Source organism: Hordeum vulgare, chromosome 1H (assembly GCF_904849725.1).
Source record: "Hordeum vulgare subsp. vulgare chromosome 1H, MorexV3_pseudomolecules_assembly, whole genome shotgun sequence".
NCBI classification, from domain to species: Eukaryota; Viridiplantae; Streptophyta; class Magnoliopsida; order Poales; family Poaceae; genus Hordeum; species Hordeum vulgare.
Genome location: NC_058518.1, coordinates 199682412 through 199697373, shown reverse-complemented (window position 1 = coordinate 199697373; position 14962 = coordinate 199682412).

Here is a 14962-nt window from a genome sequence, read left to right as displayed (position 1 = left end):
GACTTCTGCTTTAGGATTCGTATCCAACGGGATAAGCGTGCCAAAGTCGCTAGAACGAAGTGGTGGAAGCTCAAGGGGGAGGCATCCCAGGCTTTCAGGGAGAGGGTCATTAAGGAGGGCCCTTGGGAGGAAGGAGGAGATGCAAACTTGATGTGGACGAGTATGGCGACCTTCTTGCGGAAGGTCGCTGTAGAGGAGTTTGGGGTGACCAAGGAAAGTAGAAGGGAAGCTAAGGACACCTGGTGGTGGAACGATGAGGCCCAAAAGGTTATTAGGGAGAAGAAGGACTGTTTTAGATGCCTATATCTGGACAGGAGTGCAGCTAACATGGAGAAGTATAAGGTGACGAAGAAGGCAATAAAGCGAGCGGTGAGTGAAGCGAGAGGTCGGGCGTAGGAGGACCTCTACCAACGTTTAAACACTAAGGAAGGCGAAAGGGACATCTATAAGATGGCCAAGATTAGGGAGAGGAAGACGAGGGATGTCGGCGAAGTCAAATGCATCAAGGATGGAGATGATCAGCTTCTTGTGAAGGATGAGGCGATCAAGCGTAGATGGCGGGAGTACTTTGACAACCTTTACAATGGAGAGGTTGATAGCTGTACCATTGAGCTAGACGACTCCTTTGATGATACCAGCATGTGCTTTGTGCGACGTATCCAGGAGTGTGAGGTTAAGGAGGCGTTAAAAAGGATGAAAGTAGGCAAAGCGATGGGTCCTGATGGTATCCCCATCGAGGTGTGGAGAGGCCTTGGAGACATAGCGATAGTATGGCTAACTAAGCTTTTCAACCTCATTTTTCGGTCAAACAAGATGCCCGAAGAATGGAGGCGGAGTATTTAGTACCAATCTTTAAGAACAAGGGGGATGTTCAAAGTTGTACTAATTACCGCGGAATCAAGCTGATGAGCCATACTATGAAGCTATGGGAGAGAGTCATTGAACACCGCTTAAGAAGGTTAACAAGCGTGACCAAAAACCAATTTGGTTTCATGCGTGGGAGGTCTATCATGGAAGCCATCTTCTTGGTACGATAGCTGATGGAGAGATACATGGAGCAAAAGAAGGACCTTCATATGATGTTCATTGATTTGGAGAAGGCCTATGATAAGATACCTCGGAATGTCATGTGGTGGGCCTTGGAGAAACACAAAGTCCCAATAAAGTACATTACCCTCATCAAGGATATGTATGATAATGTTGTGACAAGTGTTCGAACAAGTGATGGCGACACCGATGACTTTCCGATTAGAATAGGGCTACATCAAGGGTCAGCTTTGAGCCCTTATCTTTTTGATTTGGTGATGGATGAGGTCACAAGGGATATACAAGGAGATATCCCATGGTGTATGCTCTTTGCGGATGATGTGGTGCTAGTCGATGATAGCCGAACGGGGGTTAATAGAAAATTAGAGTTATGGAGGTAGACTCTAGAATCAAAAGGTTTTAGGCTTAGTAGAACTAAAACTGAATACATGAGGTGCGGTTTTAGTGCTACTAGGCACGAGGATGGAGAGGTTAGCCTTGGTGGGCAGGTGGTACCGGAGAGAGACACATTTCGATATTTGGGGTCCATGTTGCAGAAGGATGGCGATATCGATGAAGACGTGGGCCACCGAATCAAGGCTGGGTGAATGAAGTGGCGCCAAGCTTCTGGCGTACTCTGTGACAAGAGAGTGCCACAAAAGCTAAAAGGCAGGTTTTATAGGACAACTATCCGACCTGCGATGTTGTATGGCACGGAGTGTTGGCCAACCAAGAGACGACATATCCAACAGTTAGGTGTAGCAGAGATGCGCATGTTGAGATGGATATGTGGCCACACAAGGAAGGATCGGGTACGGAATGACGATATACGAGAGAGACTTGGGGTAGCACCGATTGAAGAGAAGCTGGTCCAGCATCGTCTCAGATGGTTTGGACATATTCAACGGAGGCCATCGGAAGCGCCGGTGCATAGCGGACGGATAAAGCGTGCTGAGAATGTTAAGCGGGGTCGTGGTAGACCAAACTTGACATGGGAGGAGTCCGTTAAGAGAGACCTGAAGGTTTGGAATATCGACAAAGACTTAGCCATGGACAGGGGTGCGTGGAAGTTAGCTATCCACGTTCCAGAGCCATGACTTGGTTTCGAGATCTTATGGGTTTCAACTCTAGCCTACCCCAACTTGTTTGGGACTGAAAGGCTTGGTTGTTGTAAACCTGTTACTTAGAAGGCTGCAACAATTGGTCAATCTGTCGCTGCTTCGTGATATGACACTTTTTTTGAAGATGTACGCTGGTATGCATGGATTACTTACAGTTATCAACTGCCTTATCTATCACTTTATCTGCCGTTTGATGTGCTTAATCAAGACCATCAGTTTGTACCCCCACATCGCAGCACACCTGCCGCCTTCCAACATCTTTTGCAACAGAGGTACGTCGCTCCATAGTAGATGCCGCCACAGATTTGGTGAGCAACAGCTGTCGACGGCAAGCTCAACTGATCGTGGTGGAGCTGCAATGGAACATCGTCGGTGGTCATCGATGCTGGATGCCGCGTCGGAGCATGGCTTGGCCGCCCGTGCTGTGGTGGGGCTGCAGTGGAACATCTTCGGGGGGTTGTTGCTGCTGCAATGGAGTATTGCTGGCCTGTTGACAATTTGATGAATGCTGCTATCCTGTTGACAATGTGATGAATGCTGCTATCCCGTTGACAATGTGATGAATGCTGCATAACAACGGTGGTGAGGGTTGCATTGCTACATCTGCAGTCGCCATCGATTGCCGTGTCATAGCACTGCATCACCGTAGAACGCTGCACTCGAACGTCATCAGTGCTGCATACTTGTGAGGGTTGCGTTGTAGTACGGGCAACCGATGACTACCGCCACATCACAACGTCGACATCATCGTTGAACGTTGCATCGCAACACCGACAATCATCCAAGCATGCTGCATTGGTGCATATCTGGAGTGTCGTGGGTGTTCCATCACAACGTCGATGCCGTGTCGTAACATGGTCGTCGGCTTTGCACCATCTATCGACAACCTGCGCATTAGAGCTCACGACAAAAGAATGCGAGATTTGAGGAGAGAATGACAAATGGGCTCATGCTCGTGGAAGATAAGGAGACTAAGGTTTGGTGATTAGTGGGGCTCTTGGTAATATGTGTCATGCTTTCTGCCGGCTGACGCGAGTTTACGTGCGAGAGAAATACGAAGCACGAAGGATACAAGCGGTTGTACTGTTTGTAACAGCCCAAGTGCACCCTTGCCAATTATGTAATATTTTTATATGTGAACCTTTCCAACTTTGCCATGTGGTTTGAATAATATTAGTTTTGCCTCATGACTTCATTGCATCATGGCATCAGATCATGATCATCATCTCTTGTTGCATGTTATGTTTGTTGTGCCATGGTGAGTGTGTGCTAGTGGTGTCGAGTCCTAGTTCATTTTGGTTTCAAGCTTACCAAACCTTGTCTTAAAAGTCTAGGGGAAAAACCCTCTTATTCCTCTATTGACAAGTGTGGTTTAACACATGCTTAATGGCCCTATTAAAAATGTTGTTCCATTCTGATATATTCTGCCATGCATGTTTAACATAGCCCTTGCCATGTTTGGTCATTTTTGCCTTTGTTTTCTTTGCAAAACAGATTGAATTAAATAATAATGGGTTTTATCTTGTTGCTTCAGAAAAATGCCAAGTTATTTTTATAAAATAGTGCATAGTACTATGAGTCCAACAATTTTTTTTTGCCAAAACCCTCTCTGTCAATTTTTGAGTGCATTTTGTTTGTGGGGTTTTAAAAATAAAACAAGAGCTGTTTTATTTGAGAGGGGCTGCTCTCTTGGGCATTCCCTCACTCCAGGCCGAGGAGCTAGCAGCAGGCCCAGCTCGCTTGTGCAGCCCGCTAAGCACGCAAACGGCCACCTGCCCTCACGCCCTCGTCCTCGTGAGGTTCACAGAGTAAACGAGCGCGCCGTGCGTGGACTTCACGGACGCCAAGCCCGGCGCCGTCAGCCCCTGCCTATTTATCCCTCGGTGTTCGCGTCCCTTTGCCTAGGGTTTCCCCCTTTCTCTCTGCATCGCCGCGACCTCCTTCCCCTTCCTCGATTTCTCCTGGTAGTTCTGTGAGAGACAGAGATTCAGAGAGAGGAGCAGACAGAAGCAGAACCCGCGGGGCGTTCCCATCGCCATCGTTGTCTCCGGCGGCCGCCTCCGCTCCGTCCAGGATCCCTGGGTGGTTCCTGGTGCCGCGTGTGTCCTGTTCCCTGAGCTAGAAGGAGCAGACCATCGCCATGCCGTCAGCCTCCTCGTCGTCGCCGTCGCAGCTCCGCTTCTTCACGCTGCTCCAAGCCCTTCTTCTCCCCCCGATCGCTTCGTTTTGTCCGTCGTGGATCGTGGTGAGCCCTGCGTCCCGCTTCCCTCTCCTGCTGTTTGGTAGCCGCCCCGTGCCGTTGCCCTTGCGCTGCCGTCGTCGTTGCCAGCCGCCGCAGTAGTAGGAGGCCATCGAGTAATTGCAGCCAGCATGCCCGCGTGCGCGCGCCGCATCACATCGTCGAGCTGCGTCGCTTCGCTGTAGTCGCCGCACCGCCGGGAAGCTCTCTTGCAGCAGCAACAATCGACCCAGGGTAGTTGTTAGGCCAAGAGGGGTCGAACCCACATAGGTTCAGTCAGCGCCCTCGCCCAGTGGCAGCCGCGCCGCACTCTCACCGGGCGACCCAGGTTCGAATTCCCTTCCGCACCCGTTTTATTCCTCTGATTATTTTCTGTTATTTGGCCCACATGTCAATCTAAGAGGGGGCTTGTGTTGTTTGGCCCATGGGCCAAAGGGCCCACATGTCAACCTGTTGTTTGGCCCCTGATAATGGGCCAAAGGGCCCACATGTCAATCTACGAGGGGGCTTGTGTTGTTTGGCCCTTAACAATGGGCCAAAGGGCCCACATGTCAACCTGTTGCTTGGCCCCTGACAATGGGCCAAAGGGCCCACATGTCAACCTGTTGTTTGGCCCCCTAACAATGGACCAAAGGGCCCACATGTCAACCTGTTGTTTGGCCCCTGACAATGGGCGAAAGGGCCCACATGTCAATCTAGGAGGAGGGCGTGTGTTGCTTGGCCCCTCACAATGGGTCAAACGGCCCACATGTCAATCTAAGAGGGGGTCTGTGTTGTTTGGCCCCTGACAATGGGCCAAAGGGCCCACATGTCAACCTATTGTTTGGTTCCTGACAATGGGCCAAAGGGCCCACATGTCAACCTATTGTTTGGCTCCTGACAATGGGCCAAAGGGCCCACATGTCAACCTGTTGTTTGGCTCCTGACAATGGGCCAAAGGGCCCACATGTCAACCTATTGTTTGGCTCCTGACAATGGGCCAAAGGGCCCACATGTCAATCTAGGGGAGGGCCTGCGTTGCTTGGCCCCTCACAATGGGCCAAAGGGCCGACATGTCAATCTAAGAGGTGTCAATCTAAGAGGGGCATGTGTTGTTTGGCCCCTCACAATGGGCCAAAGGGCCCACATGTCAACGTGTTGCTTGACCCCTGACAATGGACCAAAGGGCCCACATGTCAATCTAAGAGGGGGCATGTGTTGTTTGGCCCCTCATAATGGGCCAAAGGGCCCACATGCCAACCTGTTGTTTGGCCCCTGACAATGGGCCAAAGGGCCCACATGTCAATCTAAGAGGGGGCCTATTGAAAGGATCAATATGGTTGACTAGAGGGGGGGGGGGTGAATAGGCAACGACCACTTTTTAATTTATCTTAGCAAGTTAGGGTTAGCAACATAAAGGTTCTCTAAAATGACAACAAGGAGGTGAACCTATATGATGCTACCAACTAAAAGTACTAAGGCAAGTAAGAGATAGTCAACAACAAAAGCATACACAATGTAAAGGTTAGAGATAACCGCAAGTGGAACCAATGAAGACGAGGATGTGTTACCGAAGTTCCTTCCCTTTGACAGGAAGTACGTCTCCGTTGGAGCGGTGTGGAGGCACAATGCTCCCCAATAAGCCACTAGGGCCACCGTATTCTCCTCACGCCCTCACACAATGCAAGGTACTGTGATTCCACTATAGGTGCCCTTGAAGGCGGCGACCGAACCTTTACAAACAAGGTTGGGGCAAACTCCACACAAAGCTTGGAGGCTCCCAACAAGACCACAGAGCTTCACCACAATGGAATGTGGCTCCGAGGTGACCTCAACCGTCTAGGGTGCTCAAACACCCAAGAGTAACAAGATCCGCAAGGGATTAGTGGGGGGAATCAATTTTCTCTTGGTGGAAGTGTAGATCTAGGCCTTCTCAACCAATCCTTAGGAAATCAACAAGTTTGATTGACTAGGGAGAGAGATCGGGCACTTTTGAGCTTAGGGAGAAACATTGGAGCTTGGGAGGGTCAAAGGTAGGGTTCTAGAGCAAGAAGAACCCTTTATATAGTGTGGGAAAAATCCAACCGTTTTCCCACTCACAGCCCGAGCCCAGCGGTACTACCGCTGGCTGCACCGGTGCTACCGCTGCCACTCCAGCGGTACTACTGCTGGCTGCAGCGGTACTACCGCTAGCACTCCAGCGGTACTACCGTTGGCTGCAGCGGTACTAACGCTGAGCCCATGGTAGTGCAAAGGCACTACCGGGCCAACCACCACCAAGAAAATCTTCCCAAAAAGTGCGACGAAGTACAGCCGCAAGGAATGCGGTACTAAAGTCCTGGAGCGGTACTACCGCTGACCAGGGGCGGTACTACTGCCAGCATAGCGGTACTACCGCCAGCTCTAGCGGTACTACCGCTAGGGCTAGCGGTACTACCGCCAGCTCTAGTGGTACTACCGCTAGGGACACCGGTACTACCGTTAGGAGACCTTTTTGCAAGATGAGATAAACCAGAGATGGGAACAACTCCAAAGTTGCAGGGAAAGGGGATGGATATAAAGTGTGTGCGTGCAAAATTGATTCGACCCAAACCTTTCCACTACGGATCCCCTCTTAATAGTACGACGTTCCTCCGACTCACAAACAAAGAGAATCATAGAGGACACCGTGCTTCTGTTCCACGGAGGGTGCCGAATCGTCTTGAGCCGTTGATATGTATTATCTGAAAGCTTAATGCACACGATTAGTCCTTTAAGGTGTTGTCATCAATCACCAAAATTACTTAGGCACAAATATGCCCTAACAATCTCCCCCTTTTTGGTGAATTGATGACAATACCGGATTTGCATAGAAGAAAGCATGTGAACTTAAAGATAAATAATAGAGATAATTGAAGAGCATATGACTCATAGTATATGATAGAAAATAAGTCTCACATCACAAGTAGCAAAGATAGAAAAACCGAACAAACCAAGTTCAAAGCAAACACGATAAAGATAAGCAAAGCTAAAGCAAAGCACAAATCCAACTCCTAAACTCTCTCCCCCTTTAGCACAAGACACCAAAAAGGGGGCACACCTAACGACACAGGTGGTCACTCCGCATCCTCATCATCCCAAACGCGTCCGTGGCATCCGGATCCTGCTCGTCCTGCTCCTCCTCAATGTCCTCCTCAGAAGCCTCCTCCTCAGCATCAGACCCAGTCCATTGGTAACCTTGAGCCCTCATCCAGTCAGACTCTGGAGTGACGTCGTCCTCTGAGCCGCTGGAGATAGCCACATCAAGGGTCCTTAAGACACGCTTGTGCCTCTGACGGTTCTCCTTCTGGGCCACATGAGACTGATATTGCCCCTTGGCCTGCATGCAGAAGCGTCTTCATTTGATCCTTCAGTTTCACGGCCCAAGATGGCATAGCAGAAGAGCGGGTCTGTGAAGCAGGTCCTCCTCTAGTAGCAGTCTCTGTGTCCGTGTCCATGGGCTGAGAAGAAGTTAATGGGTTGGCCCATTTGTCCTTGATATGGAGCTTGATAGGATCATGCACAAAAAAGTCAGCCATAATAGGGAAGGGATCTATCAGATAGATCTTGTGCCACTTCTTCTAAATATAGGCAAACACGTAAGGCCCGTAGCTGGGAACCTTACGGTTCATGATGCAGTTCCAGAGCTCATTGAACATCACATGGGCAATGTCGAGTGGCGCGGTATCCTTAGTCCTTGCCTCCTCACACAGCAGAAGCATCTCGGCTAGATGACCTTGCACCTCGTCCTTGTTGCCAATACGAGGGAATAGAGAGTTGCGGAAGACCCGATGCATGATATCCAGATGCTTGGGGAGCACACCTTTCTTGACGAAATGTTGTTGCAGCCTGTCCTTGGGGGTGGCAGTAGACGAAGAAGGAGCATGAGGACGCATCCCAAGAACATCTTCGTCCCCCTGAAAGTCGACTTTGAGGAACTGTATGAATTCCGTCCAGGAACCAGTCATCTTCTGATTACCGGTCATCCAGGTCATGGTGCGCTCGTCATCAGGTTCAAAGTGAACAATGACATAGAACTGGGCCACAATATCTGGATCAAAGTCCTCTCTGAAGGTGATGATATCTGTAAGGCCAAGCTTTTCAATCAAGGAGAGAACCTCGCCAAAGTAGTCCGGATTCCGCCGAAGGTGAGCAAGGTCAATCCACTACACTGGGACAAATATCTTCTTGAAGGGCTTGATGATGTCACGATAGATCATGCAGTGCTCCCGTGACCAAACATAATCGATGTTCTTAATATGAGCCTTGTCTTCAACATAGGAATTGCGGGTGCGGAGTGCCAGAAAATCCCTAGGAGCCATAGTGCGAACGTTGATCCCTTTGTTCTTGGAAGCAGTCTTCTTGAAGGACCTCTTCTTGGGATTCAGACTGGAAGTGATGGAACCCTGTGGAGCATCTGGAGTGCGATACTGCTTGGGTTGGGTGGTACGAGCGGGATTCGAGCGACGAGCACCACCTGTGACACACAAGACACACACACAAAAAGGAGCGACAAAAGGAGTCATGGCAATGGTAAAAAAGAATCATAAGAAGAAACATATTGCAAAGAGAAATCAAAGAACAAAATAAAAAAAACCCTCCTGGCGGTAGTACCGCTACCCCTGGCGGTAGTACCGCTGGGGGTATTGGCGGTAGTACCGCTAGGGGTTTGACTTTCAGATCTGAATATATATAAACCCTCAAAAACTACTAGATTCGTTTCAAGAGATCACGGCTAATAAATAAACTCATTATAAGAATCACCATATCCCTAACACATGTGGAACTCGAGATCATCTAGATGGAGACAAGCCTAGTCAAAGGTATCCAAGTTTGAGATCAAATCTATGAGAAGAATGATAAGAGCTACTAGATCTAAAACATGGAGAACTAGGGCATGTCAAAATAATTGCAATGAAGAACATAAAACCTAAACTCCCCTAAGATATCTCCTTCGTTCCATCCAAAAACTAAGCACAAATCATATCCATGGATCCAAATCACCAAGCTCCTAACCCTAGAACAACCAACACCAACCAAGAGAAGAAGGGGAGGAGCTTTACCAGCGTCCATGGCACTTGACGGAGGAAGGAGGAGGGGAGCAAACCCTCCAACTCAAGGGAGAGAAGGGGCTCCACAGAGAGAGATCTAAACGGGGGGAGTTCGGAGTAGAGGAAGGGAGAGCCACGAGGAAGAAGAAACATGGCAAGAAAAAACGGGCTCCCCCTCCTTTATATAGTCCAAGGGGTACGGGCCCAGCGGTAGTACCACTGGGGTCCTAGCGGTAGTACCGCTCCCCCTGGCGGTAGTACCGCTGGGGTCCTAGCGGTAGTATCGCTCCCCCTCGCGGTAGTACCGCTGGGGTCCTAGCGGTAGTATCGCTCCCCCTGGCGGTAGTACCGCTCGGGTCCTAGCGGTAGTATCGCTCCCCCTCGCGGTAGTACCGCTCCCCCTTGAGACAGCCCAAAAAAGTCATAGTCAAGTCGTGATAGGCTGGGGTCGTGGCGGTAGTACCGCTACCCCTGGCGGTAGTACCGCTGGGGTCCTGGCGGTAGTACCGCTACCCCTGGCGGTAGTACCGCTGGGGTCCTGGCGGTAGTACCTCTACCCCTGACGGTAGTACCGCTGGGGTCTTGGCGGTAGTACCGCTACCCCTAGCGGTAGTACCGCTCAAGAAGGCACAACGAGACATAGGATTTTGTGGAAATGAAGTGGGCAACGACTAGTCAGTGAAAAGAAAGATAACACCAGCAAGATATACTGCTAGTCATTTTGTATCCTTTCTTCCATACGAGAGAAAGGTAGGGCCGGTGGCCGAGGCCACCTATGTTTGAGGCAAAGGTATGACACCGCGAAGAATTATCCTTGGGTTCATGACCAACGCTCGTCTTTGAAGCACAAGTGCCATTTAATAATGACCAAAGTGAAAGACTTGATCGATTTATGCATAAATGGGGAGAGGGAAAGTTCATTGAGAGAACAACACTCCCCCTACGTCCATGCCTACACCTAGAACTAGATGTAATGCATAGTGAGGTGCAAAGTGCCTAGTTTCAATCCACATTACTTGAATCAATGATATTTAGCTCATGCCTTAACTCCCGGAACCTTGCTTCATCTAGGGTCTTAGTGAAAAATATCTGCAAGTTGCTCTTCAGTGTTGATGAACTGACCCTCAATATCACCTTGCTTGATATATTCACGAATGAAGTGATGGCAAATATCAATATGCTTGGTCTTGCTATGTTGCACTGGGTTGAGGGAAATCTTGATAGCACTTTGATTGTCACATAGAAGAGGCGCTTTGTCACAAGTGACACCATAATCCTTTAAAGTTTGCCTCATCCATAGCAACTGTGCACAACAACTTGCAGCTGCCACATACTCAGCTTCGGTGGAAGATAGTGAGACACAATTCTGCTTCTTTGAAGACCAACTTACCAGTGAACGACCAAGGAAATGGCATCCTCCAGAAGTTGACTTCCTCTCCACACAGTCTCCTGCCCAATCTGAGTCAGAATAGCCCACTAGGTTGAAGTTTGCTCTTTTGGGATACCATAGACCAAAGTTTGGGGTATGAGCCAAATATCGAAAGATTCGCTTAACAACCATAAAAAGACTTTCTTTTGGTGCAGATTGAAACCGTGCACAAATCCCTAGACTCAACATAATATTCGGTCTAGATGCACAAAGGTAAAGAAGGGATCCAATCATGGAGCGATATACCTTTTGATCCACTGCTTTACCATTGGGATCACTGTCAAGCTTGCATCTTGTTGGCATGGGAAACTTGACCGGCTTGACATCCTCTAGCTCGAACCTCTTGAGCATGTCTTGAGTGTACTTGGCTTGTTTGATGAAGGTCCTTTCTAAGCCTTGTTTAATCTCGAATCCGAGGAAGAACTTCAACTCACCCATCATAGACATCTCAATTTTCTCGGTCATTAGTGCAGCAAATTCTTCATTGAAAGATTCATTAGGGGAACCAAAAATGTTACCATCAACATATAGTTCGCATATGAACAAATCCACTTTGACCCTCTTAGTAAAAATATTGGGATCTATCTTCCCAATTTCAAACCCACGATCTTGTAACAACTCAGTAAGGTACTCATACCACGCACGTGGGGCTTGTTTAAGGCCATAGAGTGCCTTATTAAGTTTGTACACATGATTGGGGAGCTTGGGATGTTCGAACCCTGGGGGTTGTTTGACATAGACCAACTCACTTAAAGGACCATTAAGAAAAGCACTTTTCACATCCATTTGTTGTAATATGAAATTATGATGAGAAGCAAATGCAAGCAGCATGCAAATAGATTCTAGACGAGTAACAGGGGCAAAGGTTTCACCATAGTCGATACCCTCGACTTGGGAGTAGCCTTTTGCCACCAATCTTTCCTTGTTCCGAATCACAACCCCGTTGGCATCTTGCTTGTTTTTGAAGATCCATTTGGTGCCGATGACATTATGTTCCTCCTTTGGTCTTGGCACTAAATTCCAGAGTTGATTACGCTCGAAGTTGTTGAGTTCTTCATGCATGGCCATAAGCCAATCCTCATCATCGAGCGCTTCCTGTACCCGTTGAGGTTCACAATACGAAACAAACACGTGATGCTCACAATAATTCCAAATTTGTTGACGAGTGGATACTCCCCTTTTCAAACTGCCAAGCAAATTCTTCATAAGATGTGACTTGACTCTCAGCTTGTTCGCAATCTTGGCTGCGCGAGGCTCCAAGAATTCTGCATTGGATAACTGGGGAGCATCGACTTGATTAGTTTGCTTGCCCTTGCATTTTGAACCTCCCTTGGCACCAGTAGCCCTCTTAGGCATTGCATAAGGGAATTGAGAGACAACATCCTGATCAACTTGATTTTCGACTTGAGCAGGTTCATTGGTTTGTCCTTGTTCTTGTGGTTGCTCTTGATCTTGATCTTGTGCTTCTATTTGGTCTGGATCTTGTAGGTGCACTTGATCTTGATCTTGAGCAGATTCAGAACCTTGGGTAAGTGCTTGTACATCATGGGACACATCACCATCTTTGAGAAATTGATCTTGTCCTTGAGCTTGTTCAATTGGTTGAGGGTCTTCTCTTTGTTCATCGGAAGCGTGTGGGGCTTGTGAGGATGATGGCTCCACTTGAGTAGAGCATTGTCCTTCTCCTTCGGCCACAAGGTGTTCCTCAATGGGGAGTATTTGACCAATCCCCATTCTTCTTATGGCTTGGGGAGGAATTTCATCACCTACATCACAAATACCACTTTGCTCTACTTGGGAGCCATTATTTTCATCAAACTCCATGTTACACGTCTCCTCAATGAGCCCGGTGGACTTGTTGAGGACACGGTAAGCATGAGAGTTTGTAGCATAACCAACAAAGATGCCCTCTTGTGCTCTAGAATAAAATTTAGCTAAACGTGCACCTTTCTTGAGAATGAAACACTTACAACCAAATACCCGGAAGTACTTGAGATTGGGTTTGTTTCCGATGAGAATCTCATATGGGGTCTTGTTCAAGCCTTTGCGGATATAGAGCCGATTGGACGCATGACATGCTGTGTTGATGGCTTCGACCCAAAAGTCATATGGAGATTTGAATTCCGCCATCATTGTTCTTGCAGCGTCCATCAATGTCCTGTTCTTCCTTTCCACCACACCATTTTGTTGAGGAGTATATGGTGCTGAATATTGATGTTTTATTCCCTCATCACCTAGAAACTCATCCAAGGTGTAGTTCTTGAACTCGGTGCCGTTGTCACTTCTAATCATCAAAATCTTTGCTTCGTGTTGACGTTGAGCTTCATTAGCAAAGTTGATGACAGTTTGTTGAGTCTCACTCTTCCTCTTGAAGAAATATACGTGTATCTTGAGTAGTCATCAACAATCACCAAGCAGTACTTTCTGCCCCAAGACTATCAAGTGATGGAGGACCGAAGAGATTCGTATGAAGGAGATCCAACGGCCTCTTAGTGTAAATGAGAGTCGTTGGACGATGAGAAGCTTCATGAATCTTTCCTTCAATGCAGGCACTGCAAGCACGATCTCTGGCAAAACTCACATTCGTTAGTCCACGAATATGGCCCCCTTTGAGGAGACTTTGCAAAGATCTCATATTGACATGAGCTAGTCGGCGATGCCAAAGCCAGCCCACATCAACTTTAGCCATTAGACAAGTCGCAGTCTTAGTGGGTCGCTTTGAAAAGTTCACCACATAGAGACCATTTTCGACATATCCAACATAGGCTGCTTTAAGAGTCTTGCTCCACAAAAGGACCACAGTATCAAGATTAAAGAATGTGGAAAAGCCCACAATTGCAAGTTGACGAACTGAAAGTAAATTGTAAGCAAGGGACTCAACAAGCATGACCTTCTCAACAGATAACTCTTGAGAGATGACCACCTTACCAAATCCCAATATCTTTGACGATGATGCATCGGCGAATTGGACATGGGTGGGCATGGATGGGGAAGGATGCACATCCACCACTAAGTCCTTGCTTCCGGTCATATGATTTGTTGCTCCACTATCGAGCAACCATGACACCCCACCTGAAGCAAACTCCTGCAATAGATCAAGGCTTGTTTTTAGGTACCCATTTTTGAATGGGTCCTTTAATGTTAGAGACAAGGGTCTTAGGAACGCAAATAGCCCATTCAATGGACTCATAGTAAGAACCAACAAATCTGGCATAAACATGCCCATCACCAGCACGACATAAAACATAGGAAGGATTAAGTTTGCCGGCTGTGTCGGTAGGAATGGTTTTGCCCTTCCTGGCGCTACCATTCTCCACCTTGTTCCTGTTCATCTCCTAAATCCCTTCGCCCTCTTTGACAAAGATGTCCATGAGGGTAGGGGATCGTTTGTTCCTGTTCTTCCTTTTTTTTTGACTTCGATGTAAGTCCAAGTCCCTCCTTTCCTACCACACCCTTTTGGTTGTTCAAGAGGTCGTTCAGGTTCTTCTCGCCTTGGATACATGAGACAAGGTCCTTCTCAAGTTTATCCTTCAACTTGGCATTCTCCTCCACAAGATGTACATGCTCACAACAAGGGTTAGTTGTACAGGCATTATCAATTAAAACGAAAGGAGGACAAGTAGAGATTTCCTTGGTAAGCTTTGCTTGGAGTTGATCATGAGACTCTTTCAGGGAGAAATGAGCACCTTTCAAGACCTTATGAGCCTTGTCAAGTGTGTCAAACTCCACTTTGAGTGTGTCATGGCCATCCCCAAGAGCATCCTTTTCAGACTTAAGCATACGAGTAAGAACAGTAGCATGATCTAGTTCCTCTTGCAATTTAGTACAATCATCATTGTATGACTCCTCAAGAGCCAAACGAAGAGTGTGCTCCTTTTCTAGTGCAATAGATAGTTCAACAATCTCATCGGCATAGTCACGACTATGTCGTTGCAGCTCGGAGATGGTCTCTTCATGAGACTCGATGAGGTCATTAGCCTCACCGAGTTGTTCCAAGAGAGCAATAAAGTGCTTCTTGGGTTCTCCTTTGATCGTGCACAGAAATTTGTCAAGATCACGCTCATTAAGTTCCACAACATCACTATCGTCAACACAATTC